This window comes from Corvus brachyrhynchos, unplaced genomic scaffold (genome assembly GCF_000691975.1).
Source record: "Corvus brachyrhynchos isolate BGI_N302 unplaced genomic scaffold, ASM69197v1 scaffold5, whole genome shotgun sequence".
Lineage (NCBI taxonomy): Eukaryota > Metazoa > Chordata > Aves > Passeriformes > Corvidae > Corvus > Corvus brachyrhynchos.
In genome coordinates this window covers 1,147,216-1,154,484 of record NW_008238321.1, presented here as the reverse complement: position 1 = coordinate 1,154,484, position 7,269 = coordinate 1,147,216, and the positions used below count along the sequence as shown (strand labels likewise).

Below are 7,269 nucleotides of genomic sequence, written 5' to 3'. Positions count from 1 at the left end.
CCACGCCTCTCCAGGTGACATCAGTCTCTTAAAACCCTGAGAGTGCTTTGTCCAAAACAAGTTGAAAACACCTGAAGATTCTCGTTTAAATAAGGCAACCAGCATTTGGGGACTTTCAAATAATCCTATCTGTACTTTGGTGTGCTCTGACAATGTTCTGAGGATCCCCCACTCAGTTTGGGCAGATCGGTGCTAACCATGGTATCTCTTGGCACCTAATTCCTTCAACAGGAGCAAGTTACTCGGTTCTCACTTTCCCAAATCTCCAGTTGCCTCACAAGAATTCATTTTACTGGGGATTTGTTTCTTAGGGTGTTCCAGTAATGACATCCTGTTTTCCTGTCCCCAATCCTATGCTGGGCTCCACACAGGTATAAAATTCCATAGAGTGGTGACAGGCTCAGGCTGACTAAAGGACAAAGAGACAGACAGCTGGGGGAGAGCACAAATTTGCATGTATTTCCATTATTTTGGCACTGGGCAAAACGATTTCTGTATTGACTTCCCCTCAAAGCCACCGAGAATAAAGCTATAAAAGAAGATTATCAGAAAGTAGGCCATGTTGCTCTGCTTATCATATTCATGTTGCCACTTCTTATTTTCCAGAGGTAGGAGATTTCAGAGTGGATTCAGAGTGGATGGCTGGTGCAGCACGCTCTGGTGGTGCATGCCTTCCTCTTAATCCCAGGGCAGAAACCATTTCCTCACATTCCAAGGGTTATGGATCGTTCTTTCCACGGGAATCAGGCATTAGGGGCCAATGCCAGGTGAGGAGAGGGGGCAATGTTGAATTTTTATAGCGTGGCCTAGTAGAGGGTCATGTTTAAAAATAAAAAAAAAATAAAAAGACATGGATCAGAATCTAGAGACATCCCATAGGAATTTCTTGTCTCTCTGGCAGAATTTACCAGCTGTAGCAACACGCATATTTCTCTCTCTATTCTTAGTGTAAGAGAACTGCCAATAAAAGCTGCTTTTCAGCTTCACAGATAAAACTATTTTTTCTCTTGCTTGCTATTTTTCCTGAAAGAACTTTGTTTGCTTTTTAACTGTGGAGCAACAGGGCCCCAGAATTTTCAAGTCTGTGATGAAACCTCAGTTACACAGCTCATCAGCTGAGTCTGTAAATTAACAATGTCTGTGTCCCCAGGCCATCATTCTTCTCAAATAATAGGGAGCTGGATCGTTGCCCTTCTGGGTGAACATCAAAAGTTGTGGCCAAGAAGATGTGAAACATTGCTTCTAGAAGAATAAAGGTGAGGACAGCAGAGGCACTCAGAGCTGCAAGTGCAACTGCTCACTTCATTAAAAAGGTGGCAAATCTGTGGGTGGCAGAATCAAACAGAGGTGGGAGTGTTACAGCCATGATCTTCCATGTTTTCTCAAGCACTGCAGAGCTAAGATATCACCTCTCACTTCAACATTTGACAGATTTTATTTTATATGTCAGGCACCTCACAAACTTGAATTTCATTTTAATACTCTGGTAAAGCCTCCCTCCTAGTAATAATGTTCTGCTTTCTGCTTTATAAACCACCAGAAAATCCGTATGTTTCATGATAATTCTGTTGAAAATACCTTGAATTGAATATCCTTTTAGAAATTTTGTTACATGTTTCCAGTCTCAGAAATCCTTATTTTGAAGACCTGCATCAAAGGGAAGGTTTAAATCTTACCTTAAAAAAACCATATGCTCTGCTGGAGGTGTAGATAGTGGAATCTTTTTTTCCTACAAAGCAAATGCAACCTAGTTTAATTGTTATTAGGGTCCCTCCCCACTGCTTGCTTTCCACTGTTATACAATAACTCCCTTTTGTTAGAAAGCAACAAAAAAATTAGGTTTAACTATGTCCCCTACTGGTGGCCTTGAAACTTTATGGCCTCTCCCTGATACCCCATGCACATGACAATGTTCAAACCAGCCTTATTCTTTCTTAGGACAGAAATCAAACTCCTGAATAAACAGAATTATTTCTAGTGGAGGACTTTTTCCTAAATTGCATTTGTGCAACTTGTAATTATATTTCACATGAAGTACCAGGGAGGATTCTGGGGAATAGGAGAGCACCTACTGTAAGTATCTATTTCCCATAGAAGCCATCAGGGCAAGTTATTAGCCCGTTGTGGTTGTAAATAATGAATTCAATTCAATATTTGGGGTTACCTGGGGTTTAAATTGGTACTAATCTTAGTCTAATGTTTCCAATTTCAGGAATTGAAGCACATTACTATCTGCCTTTGCCAGCATGCAAAATGTTAATCTTGATAGATTACATTAATCTTTATAGAGAGCACTTTTTGTTCCACTTATATTTCAGGATCTTAACTCCTCGACATAAGGATGCTTTAGCTCTTTATATGGAGAACACTGCACATTTATTTTAATTGGATAACTGAGCATTTCTGCTTACTGAGCTGTCTGCCTGACATTTGCAAAATGCAGCTTTTTTTTCCACCAACATAACCTAGCTGTTCATTTTTATAAGGCCTGTCATCCAAAATGCAGAACCTAATCCTTAATTAGTTGTCATATTTGTTTAGATGTTATACATCATCCGTTGGACTGAACTGTTTGGTTTACTGTCCTTTCATAATGTCCATTAAATTATTATTTTTGCATCCACTTATGTTTTATTTAACAGTTTTCCAACATGCTGAAATCCTGACTCACAGACCTTTTGCTAAAGAGGGGAATCATTAAATTGGCCAGGCACAGAGGCTGCCCAGGCAGTGAAGGGTAAATTACAGCTAACAGAGCAAACCCAGCCCAGCAGGGCTGAGCAGGAAGAAGGCTGGAGGGCTCCAAAGTACCTTAACAACAAGCTTCTCTCCAGTTTGGGTTTTCAACTGTAAATTCCTTTTGGAATCAGGAACTACAAGGAGCCAGTCAGTCCCATGGGAAGGAGAGGGGACACCCCACTGTCACCCGATCCCCTTTAACCAAGCAGTAGGGTCATGGAGGCAGGTTTTATTCACTCTGATGTGGAGCAGGGACTGGAATCCAGGGCAGAGTCCTAGCCAACAGACTGTAGAAGTGTTTCGCAATGACTAATTATTTAAGGGAAGTGGAAGGTCTTTCACAGAAGAACTGAGAATAACCTAACCCAATATACTCATGGCAACTACACGTGGAAAACAATTCCTGGATGAGCTGAGCCAAAAGAAGACTTTTAAAAGCAATCTCCCACGTTCATTTGTGAATGCCTTGAACATGATTTCAGTGGGCATGGCAATCACCTCCACCTTCCCTTCCACCCAAAAGTCATTCTTTGTACCCCTGCCAGGCACTGCAAATCACACAAAGCAAGGTCACCTACCTTGAGTGCCCCGGCAGGACAGTTTGGAGGAACCTGAAGAGCGACAGCATCTACTATAGAGAGCTAGAAAACAGCTGAGCAGGAGCTTCTGGGCCTGAATGCTGCCTGCCTGGACACCTAAAATGACATTGCTAATTCCAGGTCCCTTCACGGATATAATTCTAAGTACCTGCCCTTCATGAGTGGGCAATCTGTGTGTTCCACTGCCCTGCTGCCAAGCAGGAGCTGTGTCCCAGCCAGGCCCAGCCAGGGAGCCACATCACTGCTACAACTACACTGCCACGGCACAGCACTCATCCTTGGTTTGTGTGGATATAGGAAATACACACAGAGAATTAAATACAAACCAGCATGAATTAAAAACCTTTCTTTTCCAAGCAAAAAAAATAAGGATGAGCTTTTGGATATAAAAGTACTTCTAATAATTTTCCTCCCTGTGCTCATCTCCGTCTTACCTCAGGAAAAGATTCAAGTTGATGGTACACTGGCATATACTGCCCATCTCTTCCTCTGATCCTAGTCTGTGTCCATTGTGCTTTTTGTGAAGTGCTGTGAGACAATTATTGGTATGCAGAACACTAGAGAAGAGCTGGAGAGGCATGAAAGCTGCCTGGAAAGTCTGGAAAGACTCGGCATAAAGCTCCTGTTATAGTGAGACGTGAAGCATATGCCCTTTAGGTATAAATGAAGCACCAAGATAATCTTTTAGAATACTGGTAAAATGACTCTTTTTGATGACACTTTCATAAATTCTTAAAAGACCTCCCAAAATCATTGTCTCCCTTCTGATCTCACCTCCCACTTGAATCTTCTCATCCCACTGAAACAAGGTTACTTTTTATTTTACTTTTTTCTTCTTTTTTCTTCTCTCCCTTACACCTACCAAAATGATGATATTTCAGCTCTACTTTAGGGAGGAAATGATTTGCACAGTCTTTTTTCCTCATGCATCTGTACTGTAAAACTGAAAAAATGTGGCAAGAGGAACATGTCAAACTTGCAAAAAAATCACTTGAGGCAAGAAACAGCAATATGACATGACAGCAATTGAAACTGAAGACAAGGTTCCCAGAAAGTTAAAGAAAATTAAATTCTAGTTAAAAAAAGAATCTTAAAATTGTACCCAAATTGGAAGCTAATAAACAACTTGAATGCCCAAAAAGGTGACCAAGGACAGAGTAGTACAAAATATCCTACACAGGAACAGCTCTAAGACCTTCTATAAAGCTTCAATTTAATTTGGGCTAGACAATTAAAGCTGTATTAGAACTTTAAATAATTGGAATAAAAACACTCTACAAAGATGATTGCCTTTTGTCTTTTGGTTACACGTGGTGCTTTGCTTATTCTCTGGCCAATTGTTCAACAAATACAAAGTTTTTATTAATTTAGCATGTGTGCTGCTTGGCCAAGAAATGAAGCACAACTTCATTAGACATAAATAATGATACCAGACAAAAGCAGATGAATCCAACCACGTGAAAGTTACGTGGCATTTCAGGTTCTCCATGTGTGTCTATGTGTCCCACTTGGATTTAGCTGCTAAGACACTTCTCACCTGCCTTCAGCCCAAATCTTACCCAGTGTTACCACCTTGGTCATTTCATCCAGCCCCTGAGGAAAGCAGCGCCAGTGCATCCACCATGCCTGATGGGCAGGAGAGTGCACTTGGACATTTAGTGCTTGTATATGTCATACAAAGATATAAATGAGGCACAGCATAATGTCTTCCCACCATTCCTGGCAAACATCAGGGTTTCTTTTCTTTGGCTTCCTGGAAGGATTCAGGCACTTGGTAGAATAAAACTTCCTGCGAAACTGCAACCCAAGCAATACTGAATCCCTTATTCTCTGTCTTGTCTTCCTCTGCTAAATTAGAGTATAATGGGAACCCAGGCAGAAGAGTCACATAATTCTGTTGGCATGCATGTGACCATCCAAGGCACATTACCCTCATCAGCCTCATCTGGACCTGCTGGGCCGATGGGCATGTCTAGAACTACAGCACGTGGACACATTTCCTGTGGCTTGGGCAACAAGCCTGGCAGTGACAGGAGGAGCCTCTGGAACAGCTCTCTTTGCTTGCTTCCCTGCCCCTGATGTGCACAGAAACAAACACCGTCCATGAAAGCGACAACTGGAATTCAGAAGTCTGGAAGACGCCTTTTTCATCCCTATGAACAAACCCCAGTTATTCCCCATGTATCATGCAGTGCTGCCTGAAAACCACAGCTGATGCTGGTGGTGGAACCTTGTCATCTTTAGAAGCAAACCTTCAACCCAGCCCCACGCTGGCTGTCCCAGGCATGTGGCGGCAGCTGTCGAGGCTGCACACACGGACGTGGGGACAGACACACAGACAGGAGCCCTCGCACGCCCTGCTGGGCGCCCAGGCGGGACCCAGCCCCAGGGGGAACAGCCCCGTGCCCCACAGGCAGAGCACTGGGGGCACACCGGGCACGGTGCCCTGGGGCCACTGTGGGGACAGCCCTGGCACCGACACAGTGAGCAGGGAAAGCAAAATGACTTTGAACACCAACGGATTTGTACCTTTTCAGACTAAGCTTTTATTTTGATATTACAAACCATTTTTCTTTATTCACAAATCACGGTTGTGATATAAACACTAATTTCTAAAGACAGATATACACATTTTCTGGGTTTGTAGGGTTGGGGTTTTTTTAAATCTGTTTAGAAGTCACTATATTCCACATATGGTAGTAATAATTTTTTCATAAGTCATATTATCAGTAATTATTTATATAAGTGAAAACATTCCCAATATATATTGTAAAAAAATTTCAAATGCTTTTCTTACATAACTATTTCAGACATACATTTTAAAATGACTACTAGGAGTACTGTAGGAGTTTTATAAACAAAATATTTTCTAATATGGGCTGCACCCTCAACCTTTCAAGATAATTTTAATAGACTAAAACGCCATATAATCATTTGGAGAGTGGGAGCTGTAAAGCCATCTCAGAAAAATTAAAATTGCAAATAAATTCTGTTATTCTTCACATTAGACATTTTGTGTGTGCAATTCCAAAAAAGATGTCTCATCCACACTTTAAATTGGAAGCCTAAAATTTGGTAAACATTTTTCAAGTTGCTTTCATCATGGTGTTTAAACAAAATTTACTTTTTATTAATAGGAGGCTTGTTTTGCATATCTTACATAATAAATGTGGGGATCGAACTCTTAATAAATTTCAGTTCATTCCCTCACCAGTATAAATATATGTTACTGCCCCATTTTTCATTGATTAATATAGTCTCTTTCTCTCTCTGTTTCAATTTTAAAGATAATTTATTTATCATCCTTAGATATAAATGCTACAGAAACTTTGTTTTCAAATCTTGTGAAACTTTATTGATGGTTATTGTTCAACTGATCATACTGCATGCACATACGATGACAAAGAGAAAGCCTGATCACAAACACTTTTTTTAAAGCAGAGTTGTTATAGCAAGTTGGCAGGTTCACAGCGGTGAGTTGATCATTTACTAAGGTGCTGGCCGGGAGGCAGCACATTACACATGAGGATATAACTACCTGCAGCAAACCCCTGGCGGGACGCTTTGCCGCGTTATTTATTTAAATACAAAACCAAGAAGACCCGTGACAAACACCCCAACTTAGGTTAACTTGTAAACAGGACAACATGGAAAGAGTCCAAACATATGCACAGACAAACTGCAATTTTTCAATGGTGCCTGGAGGCGCCTCCTGGGCGCTGCTGGGCGGCGCTGGCCGGGGCGTGACCGGCGGCTCTTCCCAGCAGCACAGGGGCAGGAGAAGGTTCTTCTTTTGTCCCAGGTGCAAAAGTTGTCTTGGGCCCAATATTGAGCAGAATGGCCTCAGTTTGGGTTTGGAAATTGAATGGGGAGAGGGGGCAAGTTGTCACGCCTTGAAAAATTGCAGATTGTTTACACAACACAGTCATGT

General features: G+C 41.6%; 1 protein-coding gene across 32 annotated transcripts in view; it reads right to left on the bottom strand.

Annotated features, from left to right (window-relative positions):
* Nucleotides 1-5,860: 5,860 nt before the first annotated feature.
* RBFOX1 (RNA binding protein, fox-1 homolog 1) overlaps nt 5,861-7,269 on the bottom strand; it is a 1,116,883-nt gene continuing 1,115,474 nt past the window's right edge. For all 32 annotated transcript variants that reach the window (XM_017733908.1, XM_017733905.1, XM_017733909.1 and 29 more), the window contains one exon: nt 5,861-7,269. This exon is cut by the window's right edge. The gene's annotated coding sequence lies outside the window, so the exon portion shown is untranslated.